This window comes from Cucurbita pepo, chromosome LG10 (genome assembly GCF_002806865.2).
Source record: "Cucurbita pepo subsp. pepo cultivar mu-cu-16 chromosome LG10, ASM280686v2, whole genome shotgun sequence".
NCBI classification, from domain to species: Eukaryota; Viridiplantae; Streptophyta; class Magnoliopsida; order Cucurbitales; family Cucurbitaceae; genus Cucurbita; species Cucurbita pepo.
The window spans coordinates 9573271-9585323 of record NC_036647.1 but is presented as its reverse complement, the minus strand read 5'-3'; the positions used below and the strand labels follow the sequence as shown (position 1 = coordinate 9585323).

The 12053-nt window shown below is 33.9% G+C and overlaps 1 non-coding gene across 1 annotated transcript; it reads left to right on the top strand.

The window, feature by feature from the left end:
- Positions 1-1441: 1441 nt before the first annotated feature.
- On the top strand, positions 1442-1523 carry TRNAS-UGA. The gene has a single exon. It is a non-coding gene; the product is annotated as a tRNA-Ser (tRNA).
- Positions 1524-12053: the final 10530 nt, after the last annotated feature.

Sequence of the window (12053 nt, the reverse complement as noted above, 5' to 3'; positions counted from 1 at the left end):
CTTATTCCTAATATAAGGGGGTGTTAATATGTCTGAGTTTTTAATTTTATTGTGAAATCACACATCGGTTGAACAAGGAACGAATCATTCCTTATTCATTATAGAAGGGGTGTTAATATGTCTGAGTTTTTAATTTTATTTTGAAATCACACATCTCTTGAACAAGGAAGGACTCATCCCTTATTCCTTATTCCTTATATAAGCGGTGTCAATCATTCCTTATTCCTTATACAAGGGGTGTCATTCCTTATTCCTTATATAAGGGGTGTTAATATGTCGGAGTGGTTAAGGAGACGGACTTTAAATCTGTTGGGCTATGCCTGCCATGTTCGAATCGACGAATTTTTTAGCTTTATTGTGAAATAACACATCGGTTGAACAAGGAATGAATCATTCTTTATATAAGGGTGCCAATCATTCTTTATATTAGGGTGTCAATATGTCCACTCCTATGCCTGGGCAGGTTCAAATCCGAACCTGTTGTTGATGAATTCTGAACAACGAGTGAATAATTCTTTAAATAAGGGTGTCAATATGTTCGAGTGGTTAAGGAGACATTCTTTAAATAAGGGTATGAATTGTGAACAACGAATGAATAATTCTTTAAATAAGGGTGTCAATATGTTTGAGTGGTTAAGGAGACATTCTTTAAATAAGGGTGTCAATATGTTTGAGTGGTTAAGGAGACATTCTTTAAATAAGGGTGTCAATATGTTCGAGTTGTTAAGGAGACAGACTTGAAATCTGTTGGGCTGTGCACTTCTCTTGAAATCTGTTGGGCTATGCTTGCGATGGTTCGAATCCTATTGTTCTCGAATTTTTAGTAGTCCGAGTAGTTATTCTTTTAGCTTTATTGTGAAATCTCACATCATTTGAACAAGGAACGAATCATTCCTTACAAATTTTGAATCGACGAATTTTTTTAGCTTTTAGTAGTCCGAGTAGTTAAGGATCTGTTGGGCTATGGCTGCTAAGGTTCCAATTCGTATAGTCGAATTTTTTTAGCTTTATTGTGAAATCTCACATCATTTGAACAAGGAACAAATCATTCCTTACGAATTTTGAATCGACGAATTTTTTTAGCTTTTAGTAGTCCGAGTAGTTAAGGATCTGTTGGGCTATGGCTGCTAAGGTTCGAATTCGTATAGTCGAATTTTTTTAGCTTTATTGTGAAATCTCACATTGGCGACAAATTTGTTAGCTTTACTGTGAAATCACACATCGGTTGAACAACAAGGAACAAATAATTCTTTATATAAGTGTCAATATGTCCTAATGGTTAAGGGGAAGGAATCATTCCTTATGTAAGGGGTGTCAATATGTCCGAGTGGTTAAGGAGACAGACTCGAAATCTGTTGGGCTATGCCTACGTAGGTTTGAATAATTCTATTGGAATCTCACATCGGTTGAACAAGGAACAAATCATTCTTCATACAAGAGTGTTAATATGTTCGAGTGGTTAAGGAGATAGACTTGAAATCTATTGGGCTATGCCTGCGTAGGTTCGAATTCTGTTGTTGACGAAATGTCAGTATGGTGAAATTATATAAGGGTGTGTGCAGTTCAGTTCCCGAGAATCTGAAAAATATGTCCAAGTTGTTAAGGAGATAGTTCTACATAATAGACGGTATAGACAGCCTTGAAATTATATAAGGGTGTGTGCAGTTCAGTTCCCGAGAATCAGAGAAACATGTCCGAGTGGTTAAGGAGATAGTTCTATATAATAGACGGTATATTTATAATATAAGTAAACTGAGTTCGGTAATTTCATGAAATTCAAGAAGAAACTGAAGTTTGATGAAATCCGAGAAGTAGTTCTCAGTGAAAGTATATGCAAACGAAAAATTAGAAATTCATTGAGATTCACACGAAAGTGGAGGAAGTAAATGGAATGACCCAAACAAAGGTCGATTAAAATCCAAGAACGAAAAATTAGAAATTCATTGAGATTCACACGAAAGTGGAGGAAGTAAATGGAATGAAAGAACTGTAGCGTCACGTGTTGGAGTTGATGAAATTCAAGAAGACACTGAAGTTTGATGAAATCCGAGAAGTAGTTCTCAGTGAAAGTATATGCAAACGAAAAATTAGAAATTCATTGAGATTCAACTGTAGCGTCACGTGTTGGAGTTGATGAAATTCAAGAAGAAACTGAAGTTTAAAATCAAAGAACTGTAGCAACTGTAGCGTCACGTGTTGGAGTTGATGAAATTCAAGAAGAAACTGAAGTTTGATGAAATCCGAGAAGTAGTTCTCAGTGAAAGTATATGCAAACGAAAAATTAGAAATTCATTGAGATTCACACGAAAGTGGAAGAAGTAAATGGAATGACCCAAAGAAAGGTAGCTCTCAGCGAAAGTATACTCTAGTAGTGCTCTCAATGTTGACGAAAGTGGAAGAAGTAAATGAAATGACCCAAACAAAGGTCGATTATTTGAACATGTCTTACAGATCTTTCTTTTCCATATCTTCCTCCCTTTCTTATCTATCTATTCTTGGACCAATTTTAATGGACTCTAGCTAGATAGATAATTTCTAATTCAGATCATTTAACAGATAATTTTCTAAATTTCTAACTCAATCTAAATAATTGTTAATATCCTTAATGGAAAGAAAAGGTAAATCTGACTAGTAACCTTTTCAAATGACATCTCTCTTCCTCTACCTATTATCTCCACAAAAAATATTTTCTTCTATTTCTGTTTTTTTTTTTTTTTTTTTTTTTTTTTTTTTTTTTNTTTTGCTCAATTATTGATAGTAAATGAAGGAGGTATTTTAGGGGATGGACGGAGAAATTAAAGGAGGTGATACTAAATGAAGGAGGTATTTTAGAAGGAGGTGATACTAAATGAAGGAGGTATTTTAGGGGATGGTCGGAGAGATTAAAGGAGGTGGTCAGTTTTTTTTTTTCTTTTCTTTATTTTGTTATATATATAATTAAACCTAACGGGGCGTTACAGAAAGAGTTCGGAGAAGTTTGTGAAGGGTTCTATGGTGGTAAAGCGTGGCAAAAAATTTGGAACCTTATACACAACTACATGATGTATAAACATGATTGTTGTTGTTGAGAGCGTTTCAAATTCAAGTCTATGGTACAATAAACTTAGACATATGAGCGTAAAATGAATGAAGATGTTGCTGAGAATGGAGATTTAGAAGGTTTGAAATTTGTTAATATGAGTCCTTGTGAGGCTACATTATGACAAATAGAAATGAGTCAGCTTCATAAATGCTACCATAGAACCAAAGAAAGTGCAGGTCGAAATGATCCATACAGACGTTTGGGGACCATCTCCAGTTTCATCACTTGGATCAAAGTTCTATGTCACCTTCATCAATGATTTCAACAGGAAGGTGTGTATTTATTTCCTGAAACAAAAGTCAGATGTGTTTGCCACCTTTAAGAAGTGGAAAGCTGAAGTTGAAAATCAGACTGGCTTGAAGTCGGACAATGAAGAAGAATACGAAAAGTCAAAATCCAAAGCATTTTGGGTAGTTGAGGGAATTACGAAAAGTCAAAATCCAAAGCATTTTGGGTAGTTGAGGGAATTAGATTAACGAGGATAGTTCTCAGGTAAAGCAAGACAATATGGTGTTGGTGAATGGATGAACAGAACATTGAATGAGCGAACAAGAAGTATGAGGATTCGATCTAGATTGTCAAAGACATTCTGAGCTGATGTTGTAAATACAATAGCCTACTTGATAAATAGAGGGTCTTCAGTACCCTTGTGGTTCAAGTTGCCTAAAGAGTTATGGATAGGAAAAGAACTCAAGTACTCTCACTTGAGAACTTTTGGTTGCACTGCATACGTTCGTATTGATCCACAGAATGTTACAAGCTTGATGTTATGGCTATAAAGTGCTACTTCATAGGCTATGATTCTAATATGTTTGGGTACAAGTTTTGGGACGTCAAGAACAAAAAAAATCTTGAGACACTATAACGTGACTTTAGACGAAATTGTCATGTACAAGGACAAAGACAAGAAAGGTTCTGGGACAACAAAGCAAGTGGGAGTTAAAGTTGAGCTACAGAACAATTCACACAGTGATGTTGTAGTAGATACTCGAGAAACTTCTAAGTATGTTGCTGAGGTTCCAGAGGTGGAGCAAGTGACACCTAAGCAGGCGTTGAGAGGATCAACCATAACTATTAGAGGATTACATAGGTATGTACCTTCATTACACACTATATGTTGTTGACTGATGAAGAGGAACCAGAGCCCTTTAGTGATGCCCTACAGTTGGAGGATACAACCAAGTCGGAGCAAGCCATAGATGATGAGACGAGTTGGATGTCTAGGTTTCAGAATTGTGTTCCTCTTTCATCTACTAAGGCTGAGTACGTGGCAATAGCTAAAACTGGAAAAGAAATGATATTAATGACAGACTATATAAAGAACTAGGCAAGAAGCAGCGCGAGAAGATTCTTCATGTAGATAGTCAGAGTGTCATACAGTTGGTGAAGAACCTAGTATATCAAAGACAAAACACATCAGAAGACAATACCATTTCACTTGCAGGTTAGTGGAAGATGGTGAGGTGTTTGGAGAAGACCGAGGATGCAAAGAATCCAGCAAACATGTTGACAAAATGTGTTGATGCTGAAAATATGAGGTTGTGCGAAGTCTCAATTGGTATAATGCAGTGAAGATATTGATGGTAGTTTGAGAATCAAATTCTTGGTTGACTAGATCACTTGGAGAATGGTTGGGTTGTGGAGCCTACTGCCTATTTATAACTTATTCCGTTATTATACATACTAAAGTTATATATGGAAAATATGCTTATTCCATTGTTATACCTAGTAAAGCTATATATAGAAAATATATAGTAAACCATTATTTATAATAAAAGACTAGTAAATATATATATGGTAGATAGTTATATCTATATATATATATATGGTTATATTTAATAAAATCATATAGGGTAAACTGAACCATATATTAGGCCGTGCTTTTAAAATGTATTTTATGTATTCTCTGTATTATCTCTTAGTGTACATAACTGAAGTCATCAATAAACTCTCTTTATCTTCCATTTTTTTTATTTCCCTTTTCACTTTACTTAGTGTGCGTTCTCCAACATTATCTTACAATTAAAACACCAACTAAAGGGAATGGACGTTTTATTCATGCAATGGAAGCATTGGAATCAACTTTGATTTTATTTAGAATTAAACAAAATTAAAGGTTAAACAAACATAACTTGAAGAAATATAGAGAAAGTTTTGGCAGGACTTTAATCTACTTGCTCCACTCCTCTAATGGATGAATCTTCTCCATAAAGTCTTCCTCCATATGACTAAAACACAAGGTCAAGGCTTGTGGGAGCATCTTGAAATAAAATTTTGAAGGGATTGGAGAACGAGAGTTGTGTTAGAAGGTACTTCAACATTCTCTTAAGTTTGAAACACCAACTGAAGGGAATGAACGTTTTATTCATGCAGCGTAAGCATTGTTTGATTTTGTTTAGAATCAAACAAACTATCAAGTCACATGTTCCTAACCAGCCTTACGCTTAACTCAACATTATCTTACCAAATCAACTCCAAATTCTATAATTTAGCATCTATCATTAATGATTTTGTAGATGTACCCGAATGGTTCTCTCTCATATATATATATATAAATTATTGTTTCCATTCCATCCTCACTCTTGGCTCCCTATTATAATTATTTTTTCCTTCTTTTATGAACTTAAAGCATTAAACCGTTTATTTTTTAGTTAAAATCTTTTCAAACGAATTCAAAAATATACCCATTTCAAACAAAACTTGGAGTGAATTCAAAAGCCAAGTATGAGATGGTAGAAACAAAAATACTGCTAGTTGGGAATGTTATCACTTGCAAGAATTTGATTGGAGAAACAAAAACATGAAATTACTATTAGTTTATGTTTTGTTTCATACTTGGAGAAGAAACAAAAATAAAGCCCACGGATTCGCTTGCTTACTCTCCTATTAATTTATCACTTGCAAAAGAATAATCAATGGTAGCTAAGCCGAAAGAGTAAAGAACATCTAGTTATTGCTTTCGATAATCACCATTTTTAAGCTGTCTTTTCTTTTCTTTCTTCTCTTGATTCTTCCATGAAATTACTATTGTGTTATTGAATCCTATAAAATCCTACTTTTGAGCTTTATTGTGAAATCTCACATCGGTTGGACAGGAAACGAATCATTCCTTATATAATTATGTCCGAGTGGTTCAGAAGGAATTCTGCTCACATTGGTTGGATAGGAAACAAATAATTCCTTATATAAGTATGTCCGAGAGGTTAAGGAGGAATTTTGCTATTGACGACCTTTTAGCTTTATTGTGAGATCCTACATCCGTGAGATAGAGAATGAATCTTTTCTTATGTAAGTGTGTTAATATGTTTAAGTTGTTAAGCAGACAGAATTGAAATCTGTTGGGTTTTGCTTGCACAGGTTCAAATCTTGTTGTGATTGACTTTATTTAGCTTTATTGTGAAATCTTACATTTAGAACGAACTGACTTTTTTAACTTTGGACGGGGAACGAATCTCCGAGTGGTTGACGATGAATTCTGCTATTGGCTACTTTTTAGATTTGTTGAGAATGGGTGTCAATATGTCCGAGTGGTGGTGACGTTTTAGCTTTGTTGAGAAGGGGTGTCAATATGTCCGAGTGGTTAAAGAGGAATTCTGCTATTGGTGACTTTTTAGCTTTGTTGTGAGATCCCACATCGGTTGAATAGGAAATGAATGATCCCTCATATAAGATTTCAGACAATTGTACCGGTTTGATCTTGAGTCGTGGAAAAGATTAAGTTTGCTCTTGAACTCGTAAAAAGAGTGGTGTACCGGTTTGATCCTGAGTCGCGGAAAGAATTGAGCTTGGTCTTGAACTCGTAAAAGGAGCGGTGTAGCGGTTGGGCTCTAATCCGAGGAAAGAGTCAAGAAGGGTTTATTCAAATTCCTAAGAGGCACTTGGGGAGTGGAGTAGGTCGTGTTTGACCGAACCACTATAAAACTACGGTGTTATATTTTCTAACCCTTTTCCTATTTAAATTCTAAATTATTGTTAAATTTTATTTCATGTATTAAGTTTTATCCTTATTAAAAAAAATTAATTATTACATTGTTGAAACCCTATTCACCCACTCTAGGGTTGCCATATCAATCCAACAATTTGTTTCACCCCTCTAGGGTTGACATATCGATCCACTAATTTGCTTCACCCCCTCTAGGGTTGCCATATCGATCCAACAATTGGTATCACCCCCTCTAGAGGTGCCATATCGATCCAACAATTGGTATCATAGCAGGTTGTTCTTATTGATTTTTTTTATATAAACTTTATTTTTAGAGATTATGGCAAATCTACGTGTTAAAAATGGTTTTTGTGAATGACAATCAACTTCTAGATCTCCTTATTTTGATGGAACAAATTATACGTATTGGAAAGCTAGAATGAAAATTTATTTGCAATCGATTGATTATGAATTATGGTTGAATGTTAGTAAAGGTCCTTACATTCCAATAAAAATTGTTAATAAGATTGAGGAGCTTAAGTTAGAGAATGAATTTGATGAACATGATATAAAAAAATGTTCTTTTATGGCTAGTGCTATAAATTATCTTTATTGTGCCCTAAGTAATGATGAACTTAATAGAGTATCTGTGTGTTGTTGAGCATATGAAATTTGGAAATCTCTTGAAGTAACTCACGAAGGAACAAATCAAGTTAAAGAATAAAAAATTAGCAGGTTAGCTCATAATAAAATGTATACAAATGAATATCAAAGGGATGAAAAAGTAGCAAATTTTTGTTTCATGGCTCATAGTGACAAAGAGGATGAAGTCATGGGGCTCAGAGTAACAAAGAGAATGAAGAAGACGAGGTAATTCTTGAATCTCCTTCTTAAGGTGAATTATTTAAAGTTTTTTTAGTAGATCAACTTGATTTAGAAAAATTTGGTTCAAAGTATGTTATGCTTCAAAAGAAATATAAGGCTTCAATTATTAAAAATAAGTCTTTATTAAATGAAATTTGTTGCGTAAAAAAGAATAATCATAATGTTGTAAAATTTGATATACCCAGTAAAAAGTATGTATTTGATTGTGATGAGAAAACTGCATTAATTCATAAAATTAAATTTCTTGAACAGGATTGTTGTGAAAAAGATAAATTAATTAAATTACTCAAAGAAAATGAATCAAATACAACTTGGTAAGGCTAAAGAGTCTATTCAAAAGTTAACTATAGGTGCTCAAAAATTAGATAAAATAATTGAAGCACATAAGCCTTGTGGTGATAAAAGAGGATTAGGCTATATTGATGAATGTTCTAACGTTCAAGTTCTAAAACAATATTTGTTAAAGCATCCCCATTATGTCTAAGCCTAACACATGCAAATTTATATCTCAGTATGATAAATCTAATTTGTGTCTATATGTCATTATTGTGGTGTTGAATGTCATATTAGACCTAATTGCTTTAAATTGAAAAAATCTCAAAACATTTCTTGGGGAAGAAAATTTTCTCAAAATATCAAATTTAACCATGTTTTAAGAAATAATTTTTCTATTCAAAATAGAATACATAAACTTAGTCCAAGAAATAAATTCCTGCAGGATGTTGTTTGTTTCTGGTGTGGTAAGTTTTTTAATATGAATGCAAACATGATTTCTAAATTTGTGAAAACTAACTCGTTAGGACCCAACCAAGTATGGGTACCAAAAGGTCAATTTCGAATATGTTTGTTTGATAGATTTACTTGAAAGCCTCCAAGAAAAAATGAGTGGTATTTGGAGAGTGGTTGCTCAAGACACATGATGGGAAACCAAACCAAGTTTGTGAGTCTTCCAAGAAGGATGGTGGCTTAGTAACTTTTGGCGACAACACGAAGGGTAAAATAATTGGTAAGGGTACTATAGGTAATGACTACGGTACTCTCATTGAAAATGTACTTTTAGTGGATGATTTTTTGAGATTTACTTGGGTTTTGATGATAAAACATAAAAATGATGTTTTGAAAAAGATTTGCTAGTTTTGTAAAAGAGTCCAAAATCAAAAAGGTTTTAATTACTAAAATTAGGAGTGACCATGGAGTGAGAATTTGATAGCCTACCATTTGAAAATTTTTGTGAAGATAATGATTTTTTTAATGACTTCTCTTCTACAAGTACTCCTCAACAAAACGGTGTGGTTGAAAGAAAAAAATCGTACTTTACGAGAATTTGCTAGATCAATGTTAAGTGAATATGATTTACCTAAATATTTTTGGGCGGAAGCCGTTAATACCGCTTGTTATGTTTCAAATAGAGTTTTAATTAGACCCTGTTTAAATAAAACTCCTTATGAACTTTGTCATAATAAAATTTTAAATATTGGGTATTTCAAAGTTTTTGGTTGCAAATGTTTTATTTTGAACAACAAAGAAAAGCTGGGAAAATTTGATTCTAAGACGTATATTGGTATTTTTCTTGGTTATTCATCTACTAGTAGAGCTTATACAGTGTTCAATAAGAGAACTTTGGTTATAGAAGAATCTATGGATGGTATTTGATGAATCTTGTAATGATATTTCTAATGAGTCTATTTGCAGTGATGATTTAGAAAGAAATTTTGGAGATTTACGTGTCAGTGACAAAGGAAAAGAAACTCTTTCAAGTAAAAAAGAAGTGAGCTTAAATGAAAAGAAGGAAGAAAGTTCTTAATCAGTGCCAAAAGTACGGAGGTATGCCTCATCTCATCCCAAGGACTTGATTATTAGTGATCCCGAACAAGGTGTGAAAACTCGTTCCTCTATTAATTTATTTAATAATCTTGCTTTTGTTTCTCAAATTGAACCAAAGAGTTTAAGGATGACGAAAATAATGAGTTTTGGATTTTAGCTAAGAACTAAATCAATTTGAAAGGAACAAAGTTTGGAAATTAGTCCATAGACCCTCTAATATTTTCATTATTGGAACCAAATGAGTTTTTAGAAATAAAATTGATGAAAATGGGAATATCATTAGAAATAAAGCTAGACTTGTAGCTCAAGATTATTGTCAGAAAGAAGGTATTGACTATGAAGAAACTTTTGCACCCGGTTCTAGATTAGAAGCTATTAGAATATTACTTGCATTTGTTTCTTACAAAAATTTTGTATTATATCATATGGATGTGAAAAGTGCATTCTTAAATGGTTATATTATGGAGGAAGTTTATGTAAAACAACCTACTGGATTTGAAAATTTTGATTTACCACATCATGTCTATAAGTTGAAAAATGCTCTTTATGGCTTAAAACAAGCTCCAAGAGCTTGTACGATAGATTTAGTAATTTTCTTATTGAGAATGATTTCAAAATGGGTAAGCTCAACACTACTCTCTTTATTAAAATTAAAGAAAAAGATATGTTATTAGTGCAAACACATGTGGATAATATTATACTTGGTTCTACTAATCCTTCTCTATGTGAAGAATTTTCTAAATGTATGATGAGTATGATGGGAGAGCTCAGTTTCTTTCTTGGACTTCAAACCAAACAACTGTAAGATGGTATCTTTCTAAATCAAGAGAAATACACCAAGGATTTACTCAAAAGGTTCAAGTTCAATGAAGGTAAGATTGCAAAAACTCCAATGAGCACATCTACCAAGCTTGACAAGGATGAAAAAGGTAAATGTGTAGACATAAAATCTTATCGAGGTTTGATTGGATCTTTACTTTACTTGACTGCTAGTAGACCTGATATTATGTTTTGTGTATGTCTTTGTGCTAAGTTTCAATCTTGTCCTAAGGAATCTAATTTACATGCCGTTGAAAGAATATTTATACAAGGGGTGTCAATATGTCGAGTGGTTAAGGGGGAACTCGTCTATTGGCGAATTTTTAATTTTATTGTGAGATCTTACATGGGTTGAATAGGGAACGAATCATTCCTTATATAAGGGGTGTCAATATGTTTGAGTGGGTAAGAAGATGGATTAGAAATCTATTGGGCTTTGCTAGGTTTGAATCCTGTTGTTGACAACTTTTTAGCTTTATTGTTAAATACCACTTTGATTGGATAGGAAACGAATCATTCCTTACATAAGGGGTATCAATATGTCCAGATTTGAAATTTGTTGGGCTTTGTCGAGTGGTTAAGGAGAAGATCCCACATCGGTTGGATAGGAAACGAATGGGCTTTGCCGAGTGGTTAAGGAGAGGAAACGAATGGGCTTTGCCGAGTGGTTAAGGAGAGGAAACGAATGGGCTTTGCCGACTGGTTAAAGAGAAGATCCCACATCGGTTAGATAGGAAATGAGTCATTCCTTATATAAGGGGTATTAACATGTCGAGACTTAAAATCGGTTGGGATCGAATCATTTCTTATATAAGGGGTCTCAATATGTTCGAGTGGTTAAGAGGAATGAATCATTCCTTAAATAAGGGGTGTCAATATGTTCCCGTGGTTAAGGAGACAAACACAAAATCTTTTGGGCTTATGCTTGGTTCGAATCCTGTTGTTGAATCATTTCTTATATAAAGGGTGTTAATATGTCTGAGTGGTTAAGTTGACTCGAATGGGCTATGCCTACTCAGGTTCAAATTGACGGTGAAATCACACATCGGTTGAACAAGGAACGAATAATTTTTTATATAAGGGTGTCAATATGTCCGAATGGTTAAGGGAACGAATCCATATGGGTGTCATTATGTCCGAATGGTTAAGGGGAGCGAATCATTCCTTATGAAAGGGGTGTCAATAGAGTGGTTAAGTCGACTCGAATGGGCTATGCCTGCTCAATTTTAAATTGACGGTGAAATCACACACGGTTGAACAAGGAACGAATAATTCTTTATATAAGGGTGTCAATATGTCCGAATGGTTAAGGGGAATGAATCATTTCTTATGTAAGGGGTGTCAATATGTTCGAGTGGTTAAGGAGACAACCCAAAATCTGTTGGGCTATGCCTGCGCAGGTTTGAATCCTGTTGTTGACGAATTTTTAGTTTTATCGTGAAATCACACATCGGTGTTTATATAAGGGTGTCAATATGTCCGAATGGTTAAAAGGAACGAATCATTGCTTATATAAGGGGT